At 35.2% G+C, this 15,111-nt stretch overlaps 1 long non-coding RNA gene across 2 annotated transcripts; it reads left to right on the top strand.

Moving 5' to 3' along the window:
• The first annotated feature begins 1,930 nt into the window (after positions 1-1,930).
• On the top strand, positions 1,931-7,054 carry LOC117596089 (uncharacterized). 2 transcript variants are annotated; one of them, XR_004577261.2, is made up of 3 exons: positions 1,931-2,068; positions 2,199-2,319; positions 6,351-7,054. It is a non-coding gene; the product is annotated as an uncharacterized LOC117596089 (long non-coding RNA). The 2 variants fall into 2 exon arrangements; XR_004577260.2 differs by lacking the exon at positions 1,931-2,068 and having other exon boundaries at positions 2,077-2,319.
• Positions 7,055-15,111: the final 8,057 nt, after the last annotated feature.

Genomic DNA, 15,111 nt, shown 5'->3' with positions numbered 1-15,111 from the left:
AATAGCCAGAATAGTATTGGACACATTTAAATAATATGCCTAATTTGAATATTTGGATAAAATAACTCTGTAGGAGATCTGTTTATTTCCTTTTTTTTTTTTTTTTTTTTTTACAGTTAAACCAGTTTAAAAACTCTGTCCTACAAAGCCAATAAACACTGCTGTGACACTTTTCTTCTGTTGGTCGACTTCATTTTTCCAGACGCGCTAGTTTGATTTGACTCCAGAAACAGCAAGGAAGCCAAGAATCATGCAAGTTACATCACAAGTATTGGGATTTTTATTATTTTTTTTTTTAGTACATTGCTAGCTAGACTGTTTGGCTTTGCGAGATAGCTATCAAGCTAAATGACAAGTTAAGTCAAACAGCAGGCAATTTTCATGGGAGTAAGTTTAACCTGGATATAGTTTAGCTAGCTAATTAATCACTAGCTAGCTATTAATTTTATAGTTTTAGTTTATGGTCCTTTTCAGGAATCATAAATAAATTAATATGGCCTGAGCAGGATTTGAGTTTGACACTCTTTAGTTCATGTTTTTAGTCATTTTATTCAAAATTTCTTAGTATCCTAGTATTTCATTAAAAGACAAGGTTTGTGTTTTGCGTAATCAATAGCTCACTAATCTGATCTTTATTTCAAATTCAGAGTTAAGAATTGTGTAAGATTTGGATAGTCAGAGGAAAATGGCTAATAACTGACTTAGAAAAAGATGCTAGTGCTTATTTTGCTAGCTTTTTTTGCTAGTTTTATTTTATTGTGTATCTTTACTAGCAAAGAATTTGTACACAAACAAAAAAAATGCTGAAAAATCTCTAGACATTAATGTCTGTAAAGAGTTCAATTTAACCCTTAGGACAGAAACAGATTCATTAAAATTTTGTTTTAGTGACTTTCCAGGACACCAGTGTTGAGAACTTGATTTTTGTTCCCAAATTTTTGCTACCGATGAAAGACGCAGAGCTTCCGACTTCCAAGATCCTACTTTATCCGGAGCCGAGTCGATACCGAGAACGCAGAGATGCAGACGGATGCAGAGAATCCATAATCTGATTTGGTGTAGTTTGTAGAAAATTAGTGCCATTTTATACCCAGGCAGAGACAACACAGAGTGAGGGATAAAAAAAGGGTTGTTTGGAGAGTTAAAGGTTCTTAGTTTGCTGAAAGGGGTCTAGTGGAAGCGTCTGTGGTAGAGAAACTCTGTAGGGTTCTGTATAGAACCGTTAGGGTTCCCGCATGCAGAGAAGTGTTATGGGTTGTACCCTGAACCTGATTTTTCTCACAGTGGAGAGAGATGAACGTGTGTAAATGTTGGCTGTAAGTGAGTCACTCCTTAAACTTTTCCGCTTTCCCCTTCATTCATTTTTTTTGCTCTATTTATACTTTCGGTCCTGTCTAACTGGTCGAATATTCTCTCCATTCGCTCATCTGTCTGCTTTTCCTCTCTCTCTCTCTGTTTCTCTGTCGTTCTCTTTCTGTTTCACTTTCTGTCTGTCTTTCTCTCTGTCATTCTCTCTCTCTCTCTTGCTCTCCTTCTATCGCTGTCATTCTCCCTTTCTTCTCTCTCTGTTGTTCTCTTTCTGTCTCTCTCTCTCTGTGTCTCTCTCACTCTGTCTCTGTCATTCTCTCTGATGTTCTCTCTGTCTTGCTCTCTATCTGTCTTCCTCTCTCTCGCGCTCTGTTTCTGTCTCAGTATCTCTTTCTGTTGTTCTATCTGTTTTTCTCTCTCTGTCTTGCTCTGTATCTGTCTGTCTGTCTTTCTCTCTCTGTCTCTGTTGCTCTCTCTCTTTCTGTCTGTCGTTCTGTCTGTTGTTCTTTCTCTCTCTCTCTCTCTCTCTCTCTCTCTGGCCACCAGAAGGTGGAGCTACAGCATCTTATCAGTGTACATACAAAATGGACAAAACATGGTGTGTGTTTTTCACTGTCATTCACACACACACACACACACACACACACACGTGCGCATGCTATCTGTTCAAGAATGAAAAAAAAGATCTAGTTCCTGTCTTGAGGCAAATGTTTGTTGGAATAAGTGGTGATTTCCTGGTCGTGCTTTAAAAGGAGATGAGGTGTGTGTGTGTGTGTGTGTGCGTGTGTGTGTGTGTGTGTGTGTGTGTTGGGGGGGGGGGGGTGCTGCTTGCTTCATGCTAGGCCTTTCTCTCAGTCTCTCTTCCTCTCTCTTTCCTCCTGCTTTCTCAGACAGACTTCTTTTAACCAGAGTGTTAATCCAGCAGTGGATGAGACGCACAACGGAGCACGGAGAAGGAAAAATCATGGAAACATGATGGAGTGTGTATGTCTTAGCAGTGGCATTAGGAATGTAAGTAAGAGCAGTGTTTTTATCTTTATAGGACGATGAGAGTGTGTCAATGTGTCTGTCGGGAGAGAGAGAGAGAGAGAGAGAGAGAAAAGGGGCAACGGAGCAGCATTGAGTACAAACAGAATTATATCATGATCCGATTATACGTCAGAGAATTTACTACAATACAGCACAGGATATTTATTTATCTACAGGCTATGGGAAGTGGACTGGAAGTGTGTGTGTGTGTGTGTGTGTGTGTATGTGTGTGTGCGGGCGGGGTTGGGTTGTGAGTGGTATATGTGTATGTGTGTGTGGGTGGTGGGGTAGAAGTAGGCATCGCTTGAGCTGTGTGTGTATGTGTGAGTATATGTGTGTGTGTGTGTGTGTGTGTGTGAGATTCTTACAGGGAAAAAAACATGCACATGCACGCTTCCAAAACTTTACGGTGACAAAAACAACATTAATAATAATAATAATAATAATAATAATAATAATAATAATAAAACAAATAATCCATAGATAATAACAAGCAATAGTAATAATGACAAATAAATAAATAGCAACAATAATAAAAAAATTAAATATGATAAACTGTAGCAATAACAATAAATAAATAATTAATGATGTAACAACAATTACTTCTACTTCTAATAATAATAATAATAATAATAATAATAATAATAATTCAAATGAACCTATGTGGCAATATCGCTACCTCTAAATGCATTATTATGTTCATATTTTAACGTTTATCAGTTTGATTTATTTTAAAACAATTAAAATAATTATATATATATTTAAGGGAGAAAAATCTATAAGACTCTTAATCTACTGCTTTGCTTTTCCCCTTGAATAAAATAGTTCTTTTCAGAACCACGTCGCTAGCTTTCGCTCGACGTCTCAGTTCCAGGTGATAACTTCAAGTTGTCCAAGTCTTCAGATTTGATCGCATGGTGTCAACACACTGACTGTCCTGCCTAAAGCTCATTCTTTCTATTTTTCCTTTTCTATGCTGTGTATTCAGGTGTGTTAGCTGTTCTAGCGGACACTCCCACACACACACACACACACACACTCACTCACACACATTTGCGTGTCTAACATCCTTTAACATCTCTTTGTACGCAGGCAGTGAATTTGTCTCTTAGCAGTGGCAGGTCACAAGCTTCCTGTCATGAGTTTCCCATCTAAATTAACTTGTAACTCGGATATTAAATCTGGGAAAAGCTGCTAGTCAGTGAGGAGTAATCCAATTGGCTGATGGGAAGAGGAAGAGTGTAGCTGATGAGAGTAGAGGGTGCTTGTGGGTGACCTTTGACCCTGACACAAGATAAGCCTTTAGGCTATATGTAGAAGATGAGCAGCTCTCTCTCTCTCTCTCTCTCTGTCTATCGCTCACTCACTCACTCACTCACTCACTCTCACACACACATACACACACACATACACACACACACAGGGTGAGTGAAGAGCTATACTGATGACTTCATCCTCTTAAGAGTGACGTGATTGACTGCAAAAAAAAAAATATATATAATACTACTACTAATAATAATATAACATATCATAATATTAATATATATTTAATTAGAAGTCCTGAAAGGTTAAAATTACATTATAAAAATTAAAGTATATAAGCTACAAATTTGATTTCAGTATTACACAAATATGTCTCAAAAACAGTTCAAATTTGATTAATATTAATAAGTTTGTATTTTCTTTTAACTCACTTCCAGAAATAACTCTAGAAAGTAAGAGATTTTTATTTTGGAGGTGGTGTCTTTTATTATTATTATTAATTTTTTTTATGCTAATTCTAATTTTTTATTATTTTATTACTCTTTTTAAATTCTTTTTTAACTAGAGACTATTTCTATATTTGATACATAACTTTTCTATAATTTTATAAAAGTTGACAGAAAATGATGTACCTGCGTATTATTAATCCGACTAATCCTGTCAAAAAACACACACACACACACACACACACACAGCAGTAATCCCACATGCTCTAAAAAAAGGGCACTTTCGCATAATTTGTGATTTCCTTTTTTTAAATTTGTCGATGTTCTCGGGTCGGAAGTCGAGGACATGAAAGCTGCAATTACGTGACCTCATCTGTACCACAATCTTGGCTTTTCTGATCCGTTCCATTGTTTCCTCTATTTTTTTCTACTATTTTTGGATCAAATTTCAGGTTTAATAAAGAAATCAGGGAATGTGCCTTTGACCAGGAGCGTCAAAACGACTTTTTTGAATGAACAGAGGAAATTTTGGGTTTGGAAGCGTTTCTAAAACCTTGCTGGAGAGTGTTGACAGTTGTGGTGTGTGTGTGTGTGTGTGTGTGTATGTGTGTGTGTGTGTGTGTGTGTGTGTGTGGTGTTTGTATTTTCAGGCTGTAGTTCTGATTGCAAAATACTGAGTATTAAATAAATGTCGAATGTTGAATTTCACAGGTACAAACTAAATGCTGTAATTTTGTCTTTTGAGTCGCACTGTAATGCTACCTGCTTTACACGTGCGTCTTCTATAAAGCTGCTATTATTAAGCAAACCCCGAACACTCGCCATCGTTTTGTGAGCTTGACGCACTAATTGGAAAACTAGCTCTTGTGATATTTATTTCTGGGGCGAAATTTCAGGCAGAACAGCGAATAAACACTTTTATGCTCACTGCTTTTTTTGAAGTAGCACATTGTGCTCCAGTCTGCTTTACATTTAGACTCCTGTGTAAAGACTGGTCTGTGTGTGTGTGTGTCTGTGTGTGTGTGTGTGTGTGTGTGTGGCTGGCGTATGGCTAGGTTTCAATGTCAGAGCCAACACCCCTCCCTGTTCACTACAAAGTATTTACACGCATTCTCTCACAGCGGTGATGGAGAGTTTCAGGACGCTGCCCTGCCAACATTTCACCCAAATAACTGCTGCTAAGTGGCGTTTTATATCGAAGCAGACATTCAGGTTAATCTCTTACTAACAGCGTTGTATTCCTCGAATGGAGAAAGGCTTCGAAACGAGATTTGAGATTTGCGTTGAGATTTTTTTTTGAAGAAGTGTAAAACACAGTTCGGAACACGGCGCCACTGGATTTTACACTATTGGGTTTTGGAAAGTTTTGAATGCAGTGTTTTTTTAAATGTAGTGTTGATTAGGAGGGATAAACTGTGATGAAATGTCATTTCATTTTATTTTTTATTATCTATTTTTACTGTAATGTATTCTCTTGTGATTAATTTGAATTGATGATCTTAGTGTTATAGATATTAGAACAAAAAAACAAATGAAGCTTACAAATAACACGAGAAAAAGAAAAACAAACAAACAAACCAAAAAAAAAAAAAAAAACCTAAGACAGGAAAGGTACAAATAGAAAGAAAGAAACACACCAGAGAAAGACATTTTCAAAGAAAGACAGAAACAAACAAACAACTGAGGAAAGAAATTTACAATCTAGAAAGAAATCTAGAAAGTCTAGAAAATAATCTAGAAACAATCTAGAAAGACAGAAAAAGACAAACAAAGCAAGGAAGGATATTTACAAAAAAGGAAAAAAATAAGAAAGAAACAAACAAACCAATAAACAAAACACAAATAAGGCACGGAAGTAAGAAAAAAAGAAAAAACAAACAAACAAACAAGCCAGGGAAAGAAATTTACAACTAATGACACAAAGAAAGAAAGAAAGAAAGAAAGAAAGAAAGAATGAAACAATTAAACAAACAAACAAATCAACAAAGAAAAGAATAAAAAAAGACACAACAAACATACCAAGGAAAGAAATTTACGAAGAAAGAAAGAAAGAAAGAAAGAAAGAAAGATAAAAACAAAACAAATAAGAAAAAAAAAAATTTTTTCTAAAGATAAAAAGAGGTTTTTTTTTTATAACATTTTATTTGAAGTGCAGTTATTTACACAGCCTTTATCAAAGTGTCTGGACATTTCAATCTTTTAACTCTTTAATAGACAAGGTTTCAGATTTCTACTTTTATATAACTTCATTCTATAACCCATGTGTGTGTGTGTGTGTGTGTGTGTGTGTGTGTGTGTGTGCAGGTCTCCTCTGGTTTTAATGCACCGTTGCCCGTCGGTGGAGGATGCAGTCTAAAGCTCGGCACACATGAAGCCCATTTACCGTCATCCTCGCATCTGTTCTCACTAATCCCCTCCAGACGTAACAATATGTTGTCCAATAAGATTATGATTGCTCAATAAGCCTTATCTATGTAATTCAGAAAACATATACGGCTTTAAACGAGCTCGCTAGATTAGAGCAGTTTGGAGCTAATCTGGAGTCAGTCTGGAGTCAATCTGTGCTGCTAGGGGGAGGAGGGAATTATTTTAATCTCGTGGAAATAATCCTGTGATTCCCCCGCAGTCTGTTTTGTTTTATTAAAAGCCGAGTGTGTGAGTTGATTTAACGTCATACTAATCCTCCAGTCGCTGTGTTGCTGAGGCTCGAGACGCCCCGGGAGTTTGAAACGCGTGCTCTGTGTAATTTACACGCACGCTGTTATTAATGAAATCAGCACTTTAATTGATTAGACAGGGAGATTATGATGACATGAGCATGAGCAGATTACTGTATTGACTGCGGCTTGTTTAATAAAGGTGTAATCACAGTGTAATTAAACACATTATTTACAGCTTATCAGAAGATTTAGTTCAATTCAGGTTTAATAGATAATTGAGTACTCGTGTATATTTTTTATTCATTTGGATGTGGATTAAAGAAGGTGAATTGATGCTTATCGAAAACATGTTTGAAGCTTTAAAGACAACTTTTGTTCATAAATTTGCAATTCTAATAAAATATGGTGTGAAATAAACTCACTGTGAACAATACCTGTCTAGACTCATGAACAAAGTTTAATCTAGAACCTTGAAGGGTTCGTCGGTTGGCTACGGAGAAGAGGGGGCTGTTAAAGTTCAACCAAGAAACCTCTCAGGAAAAAGTCCAAGGAAAAGCCTGAGGATGCTAAGAACCCTATCCAAACTATCCAAGAACCCCTCAGGAACCATTTTTTGAAAGAAAGAAAGAAAGAAAGAAAGAAAGAAACTAGCTAACTAACTAACAAAAGAAAGAATGAAAATTACAAATACAAGGAAAAGAACAGAAAGAAAGAAATAAACAAATAAAACAAAGTAACTTACAAATATGACAAAAAATAAGAAAGAAAGAAAGAAAAACAGAAAACAAACAAAACAAAGTAACTTACAAATATGAGAAAGAAAGAAAGAAAGAAAGAATGAAAAACAAACAAACAAAAAAATAGGACAAGTTAAAAATAAAATAAAAAATAAAACAAACAAACAAGCAAAACAAATATGATAAGTGGGAAATAAAACTGAAAGTTGGAAAGAAATGAAAAATAAATGAAGGCAGTAATTTGAGAATTTTATTTCTATAATATTTCAGTTTATTATTATTATTATTATTATTATTATTATTATTATTATTATTATTGCACATGTAATCCACATTACAAAGAAAGAAAAAGAAATAAAATAAACTGGAGAATTTCCTCTTTAAAGGAAAGGACACGTCATTTTGTCTTCATGTTATGCTCATGTTGTGTTCATGTTGTGTTACCGTTTGTGTTTGCAGTTTAAGTGTTAGCGTGTGTGTGCACTCTTTAATATAATTGGCCTGTCATACTGTAACACTAATCCCGGTTATTATCCCCAGCTATTTTTACTCTCTTTATGGTAAGTAGCTTGTGTTCCTTGAAGATCTCCTCATGGCCAATACTATTAGGCGCTATGAGTTTAGCCTGCGTAAATCGCTTAATGCATAAGTCCATAAGAGGCTCGGAGCGAGGCGGCCCGGCCCGAACACACTGCGTGTTCATATTTGATCATGCCGAAGAACTCGTAATCACATCTCAGAGCGGCCATGATGATGATCTGCTTCTAAACACACTCGCTCGATCGGTCTCTGTTTCAGAGCTGAGAGTGTGTAATGCAGGGATTCTACTGTCGAATCACAGTCGTGTGTGTGTGTGTGTGTGTGTGTGTGTGTGTGTGCGTCTGTATGTTCTTTGCTCTGCTAAACCACTTCCTCTTAGCAGTCAAACCACAATACATTGGACACAGTTCCACACAGAGGGAAAAAAAAAAACTAAAAACAACAACAACAAAAAAACGGCAGGACATAGCAGAGGCAGAGGAAGTGTTTCCCAGTCTGGAGCCAGCCCTGTGTTTGTGTGTGTGTGTGTGTGTGTCTGGCTTAGTAAACATTACTGAGAGTGACACACACACACACAGTCCTGCTTGCACTTTCAGTTAATCCCCACTTAGTGAGCCGCACGTCACCTGGGAATGACATCCAAAACGGCGTGTGTCTCATGACACACAGATTCCGGCTTTTTCTGCTTTTGGTTGTTACACTTCATCAGATTTGGGTTGTAATGTGCTGCATTTATACTGTTACATTACCGTAACTCGGGTAACTTTGTACTGTGTTTGTCATTTCTAAATATAGTTTTAATGTCGATTACTTTTCACATTTACTCGAGTGAATTCATACTTTTTTTACGTCATATTTGGGCGTATTCTTCCTGCTACATGATATCTTTTTTAAATTCATCGTATGTTTATTTCTTTCGCTCAGGATCATTTACATTATTTGGCTCTCCATCTCCTTGAAGTCACAATGAGTGAGTCACCTGAGACGGAATTATTAATTGTGAGATAAGAGATGATATAAGAAATCTTTATCATCATTATACATTTGCTATAGCAAACCAATGAAAAATGCCAAATAGGGTAATAGGTATGAAATTTAACCCCATGAACCCACCAACTTTGGAAATGAGGACCAATAGAGAATGAGAGTAGGGCTAGGGTCACTTCTTGGGTGAAGAATCAAGAAACTGCTTATTGTTAACATTACAGTTTTTCTGAACAGAGTCAACAAAATGTCTTTTATCGCTCTTATCGCAAACAAAAAACTAACTAGTTAGCTAAAGTTAGCTGGTCACTATTTTTTTTTTCTTTTTGTGAATACAGACAATCCTGATTCCAGAGGGAATCAAGTGGTAACACTGAGTAAAACCTTTAGCTAGGTAGCTAATTTGTATTTTTTTTTTATTGATTTGTGCCAAATGACTATGAAAATATTGAGGCTATGAGACTATGAAAATATTGAAGTTTGGTGTGAGTGCTACTTAGTAACTAGCAGTTCTGCAGTTCTTCACTTCCACTCCTATTAGTCTGGTTTCCGAGTCCAAATCTGAGCGTAGATTGATACTTTTCATACGCTTCCTGTTTGGTTTGGTTTGGTTTCTCAATGCACATAATTAAACAAACTGAAAAGCAAAGAAATGTTGATAGAGGGATATGTAGAACTGAAAACGTCCTCATAAATCTTTTTTAATCATTAGCCAGAAATAAAGCGATGGGAAAAGGTAAATAAACCTTTACCAAGTGTGTGTGGAAATCATAAAAATATCACCCAAGCACTGAGAACATGGAGTCAGCTCAAAAGAAATGAAAACCCACAGAGCGTTTGATTCGCTTCCTGCAGGTGAGTCGATTCAGAAAAGAATCAGAAATGAATCACTTTCTCTCTGCGATTAAACCACACTAGAGCTCACTGGCCTCAGTCCAGTTCCCACCTCGCTCAGATGCTCTCCGGCCAGATGTTTTGGTAACTTTCTAAAAAAAAAGTTGTTCATTTCTAAATATAGTTTTAATGTAGATTAATTTTCACACTCACTCGAGTGAATTCATACTTTTACGTCATATCTGGGTGTAGTCTTCCTGCTGCATGATTTCTCATCTTTTTTAAATTCAGCATATGAACCGCACTGGAGTTCTCTGGGCTCGGGCCGGTTCTCCCCTCTCTCAGATGCTCTCTGACCGGATGTGTTGGTCTGAACCCGGGTGTGATTTCTGTGTTCTCTCCTGCCTAAAGAACCGTACTGATAGAAGAAGAACACCTCAGGGCTCCACTCAAACGGACTAAACACCGCAAGTGTAAAATCAGCTTTAGAGACTGAAGAGGCTACAGCCGGCCATGTTGTTTTCTACAAGTCTGAGGTTCGTGATCTTGTGAACACGGTGTGAAGTGAAATTAACCACTTTCAGAAGAGAATGCATCTTTCACATCTTGCATCTTTTCCTATTTCCTTGAAATGACTCTTTCGCTAGGTTTTATTTGCATTCAGTCTGTTGTTATAGAAGCCCTAATCCACAAGGTCCTTATGTCCTTATTTTGACTTAATATTTCATTATATCTGGTTATTGTATCTGGTATAATATCTGCTTATTTTGATTTAATATCTCATTATTTTGACTTAATATCTCATGATTTCAACTTGGTAACTGATCTCAAAATATCTCAATATATCATTATTTTGCATTAATATCTCATGGTTTCAACTTAGTAACCCATTTCAAGATATGATCTCATTATTTCGCTGTAATATCTCATTATTTTGACCAAATAACTTAAAAATTTTATCTCAGTATTTCAACTTAATATCTGGTTATATTGATTTAATATTGAAACTTATTTCCACTTAATAACATATTTTGTCTTAATAATTTACTTCAAGATTTTTATCTTGTCATTTCACCTTAATATCTTGTTATTTTACTTAATAACTCATTTCAAGATATTATCTCATTATTCTGACTTAACTGATTGTTTTGATTTAATATCTCATTATTTCAACTTATCTTATTTCAAGATATAATCTCATTATTTTTGCTTTAATATCACATAATATTGTCCTAATAACATGTTATTTCAACTTAATAACTTATTTCAAGATTTTATCTCGGTATTCTGGTATAATATCTTGTCGTTTCAACTGTCAAAATATCTTTCATAATATCTGATATAATATCTTGTCGTTTCAATCGCATATCTTTATTCTGAGTTATTGTATCGTTATTTAAACTTACTAACTCACTATTTTGACTAAATATCTTATGTAAAGATATCGTCTCATTGTTTTGACTTAGTAACTCTATATTTTGACTTAATACCTTGTTATTTTGACTTAAATATAACAAATTAATGACTTATTAATTTGAAATAATGGCATAATTTAGGTCAAAATAATTAGCACTTCTTGTTTTAAGTAATGTTATTTTTTACTTGATTAAGATTTCCAGCTACTTCTGCATTTTCAAATACACACATTTATTTTCTTTCTCTCTTTCTCTTGGACTGTGTTAAATTCCCACGACTGTGCACTCGTCTGGAGGAATGCACTTTCACTAACTGCTACTGATCCGTCTGACGGGCCATAACCAGTAATAGCGCAGATTGTATATTATTTCAGAATCGACTCGGGAGTGAAGTTCAGAAACGGCTCGGAAAAAAATGAAATCGAATGCGTCACATTAAAAACCCTGCATAACTTTGAACATCTTTGATGGCTCATGTGGCTTCTTCTAAATGCTGCTTTGCGCTTTGGCTGAGTGGAAAGACAGTCAAACTCCCTTTTCTTCTTCTTTTTCTTCTTTTTCCTCGTTTTTTTCTTTGCCTTTGATGCCCAAGTGTAAACTGTAATGCCAGACAGCGCCGTGCCACTTTGTGTGTTGGCACTTCCTGAGGCACGTGGCATGGGGATGCGCTTTTTTTTTTAATAGAAGAGGAGGTGGAAAAGAATAAATAAAAAATCTTTTGAAAACTCTTTTGCTTTTCAACTTTTGTACAGAAATCAGTGAAAAAAGTGAAGAGATCACAGTTTAAAGTTATTAGTGCATACACACTTCCATATACCCCATCTGGGAAGAGAGGACACAACACGCAATCATATGTCTTACTGTCTAGGTCAGGACCTTCCACTGATCTAGCTATTAATTCATTTTGTTATTAATTATTAATGCAGATAATTAATGCTATGCTACATCTAAATCTAACCCTAACCTTAACCTTAGGTTTTCCTCCTGGGAACCTGCCAAATGTCTTCACAAAACTATTAGATTCCTATCCTTGTGAGGACAATTGGTCCTAACCGAAATATAAAAACATGTCCACACACACACCCACACACACACACACACTAAAAAGATACCAAAAAGCATGTGTATCTCCTAAATCTTATACCCTGTTAATTATAATTTTATTTACTGCATTTGAGCAAAAGTATTTGCATCCTGTTTACATTAATTTACCATAAATGAACAAAAGTATTTGCTCCCCATCGAATATTGTTTTCATTTACTGTAAATGAAAAAGTGTTTGCTTTCTGTCAACTAATTTTCCATTCGCTGTAAATGAGACAAATCTTTCAGCACACAAAACAATGTCTCCTAATAATTTAAGATAAGAAATAATGTTTAAATTATGATTTAAAAATGATTTTGAACAGATTTCTTTTATTACTCCTCGTGAAACAGATTAGCACGCACACTACTACCAGAGGTTATCACTGTCTAAATTTCACTGACATTATTTATAATAAGAAGAAGAATAAGAAGAAGAGAATTGAATTGTACATGAATTGTACATATGTCTAGTCTGGACTTGATGATAAGATTTCAGTAACACTTCCATTAAGCATCATATCTGTGATGAAAATTCATAGTTTCAAGTTTCTGTCTTTATCATACATTATGAATTGTTAACATGATGTATTATACAGTAAGAATTTGTATAGTGGTGTGTTATTTTTTCCCTTTAATAGGTGCATTATAACAGAGACATTTACATGTTTAACTCCTTTCAACTTCTTAATAAACGGCAATAAAAAGTTTTAGAAATTCACTTAAATATCTGAGCAGTTCTCAGTGTGTATACAGCTGAACATATAGCACTAAACAAACTGGGGATGAATTTCTTTCGTGTTGATATGATGCGTTATAAATTGCTTATAATACATTCTGTTCACTGTGTATGAATATATTATAAAGGATGATGTCATCTGCCAATCCCTGCGTCGGGACTGATAGGAAGGGACAGAGGGAGATACCCACAGAACGTCAAGGAACAAACTGTCTTACAAACTGTAATGCCTTTTTATAGGTAATTATAACCATGTGTATAACACCTTATGAATGCATTATAACATGTTATGGATGTATATGTCATACATACAGAAAGTGTTACCAACTCTCTCTCTCTCTCTCTCTTCTTTCTCTCTCTCTCTCTCTCTCTCTCTCTCTCTATATATATATATATATATATATATATATATATATATATATTATATACACTAGAGTTAGAAGTAGAAATATCTTAATAATAATAATAATAATAATAATAATAATGTCTCGAAGACATTTTTGTGAGTTTATTTTGCAAAAATATGCAACCTTAATTATTGATGCAAATTATTAAAAGGAAAATCATTTTATACACACAGTGTCCACTCATACCTTCTGATACTTCTGAGTTTATCAGTCTTTAATAAAGACTTTAATAAAGCAATCTGTTTCTCCGTTCATTCTCTCTCGTTTTTCTATTATTGTCTCGCTGATAAAGTTGTGCTCTGTCAGTCGATTTGTCATAAACCATGCTGCAGATAAGTGTGTGTGTGTCTGTGTGTGTGTGTGTGTGTGTGTGTGTGTGTGTGTGTGCGCGTGCATGCTTATATGTGTGTGTCTGAGCACCTCCATCCCCTCATGAGAGTCATCTATCGTCCCACACACACACACACACACACACACACACACACACAGTGGCCAGGCGACACAGGAAGAGATGTGCTGCCATTAATCTGCACTGACTCGGGGAAATTGCATCTTTGTAATGAGTATTAGGTGGTGCATCTACATGAATTAAAGCTAAATGAGCGTCTGATTGATCACCAGCGTCTAAATGACGCTGAGCCGCGTGTCATTACGATTTAAATGTGACTGTCATATCGACTGATTAAAATCTGCAGCTACTCAGAGAAATTCCTGCGTAAACACGACAGACGAAAACACGGCTATGACACCTGAGAGGCGCTTGAAGACCCTATTAGTTTTATTCACACTATAGGTGCAAAAGTATTTGCTCCCTGGTAACTATTTGTATTTACTTTGCATGAACAAAACATATATATATATATTGTCAACTAATAGTTGTATTCATTTGAAATGTGCAAAAGTATATACACCCTGTCAACTACTATTTTTATTTACAGTAAATGAGTTGAAGTACTTTCTCACCATTAGTTTTATTTACATTTGATGTACAAAAGTATTTGCTCCCCGTCAATGATTTTTATTTAGGGTGAAGAAAAAAGTATTTGCTCCCCATCTGCCATTAGTGTATTCACACTGCTTGTGCAAAATTATTTGCTCCCTGTCAACTATTATTTTTATTTACAGTAAATGAGCTGAAGTACTTTCTCACCATCAGGTTTATGTCCATTTGATGTGCAAAAGTATTTGCTCCCCATCAGTTATTTTCATTTATAGTGAAGAAACAACAGTATTTGCTCCTCGTCAGCTATTAGTTTTATTTATGCTTGATTTGCAAAAAAGTATTTGCTCCCTGTTGCCTGTATTTTTTATTCACTCAAATGGACAAATCTATTGGCTCCCTGTTATTTTGTTTTTATTTACTATGAATGAGCAAAAGTATTTACATGCTGTCACCTATTAGTTTTATTTACACTTAATGTGCAAAAGTATTTGCTCCCTGTAACCCATTATTTTCATTCACTGCAAATAGACAAATCTATTGTCCCCTGATAATTAATTATTTTTTATTTACTATGAATGAGCAAAAATATGTATTCCCTGCCAACTATTACTTTTATTCAAGTGTGCAGAAATATTATTTGTATTTACATTAAATAAGCAAAAAGTATTTTTTTCCCTGTTGAGCAAAAGTTTTAACTTCCTGTCAAATCTAGTGGTTACTGAT

Source organism: Pangasianodon hypophthalmus, chromosome 25 (assembly GCF_027358585.1).
Source record: "Pangasianodon hypophthalmus isolate fPanHyp1 chromosome 25, fPanHyp1.pri, whole genome shotgun sequence".
NCBI lineage: Eukaryota > Metazoa > Chordata > Actinopteri > Siluriformes > Pangasiidae > Pangasianodon > Pangasianodon hypophthalmus.
This window is presented reverse-complemented; position numbering and strand designations above follow the sequence as displayed.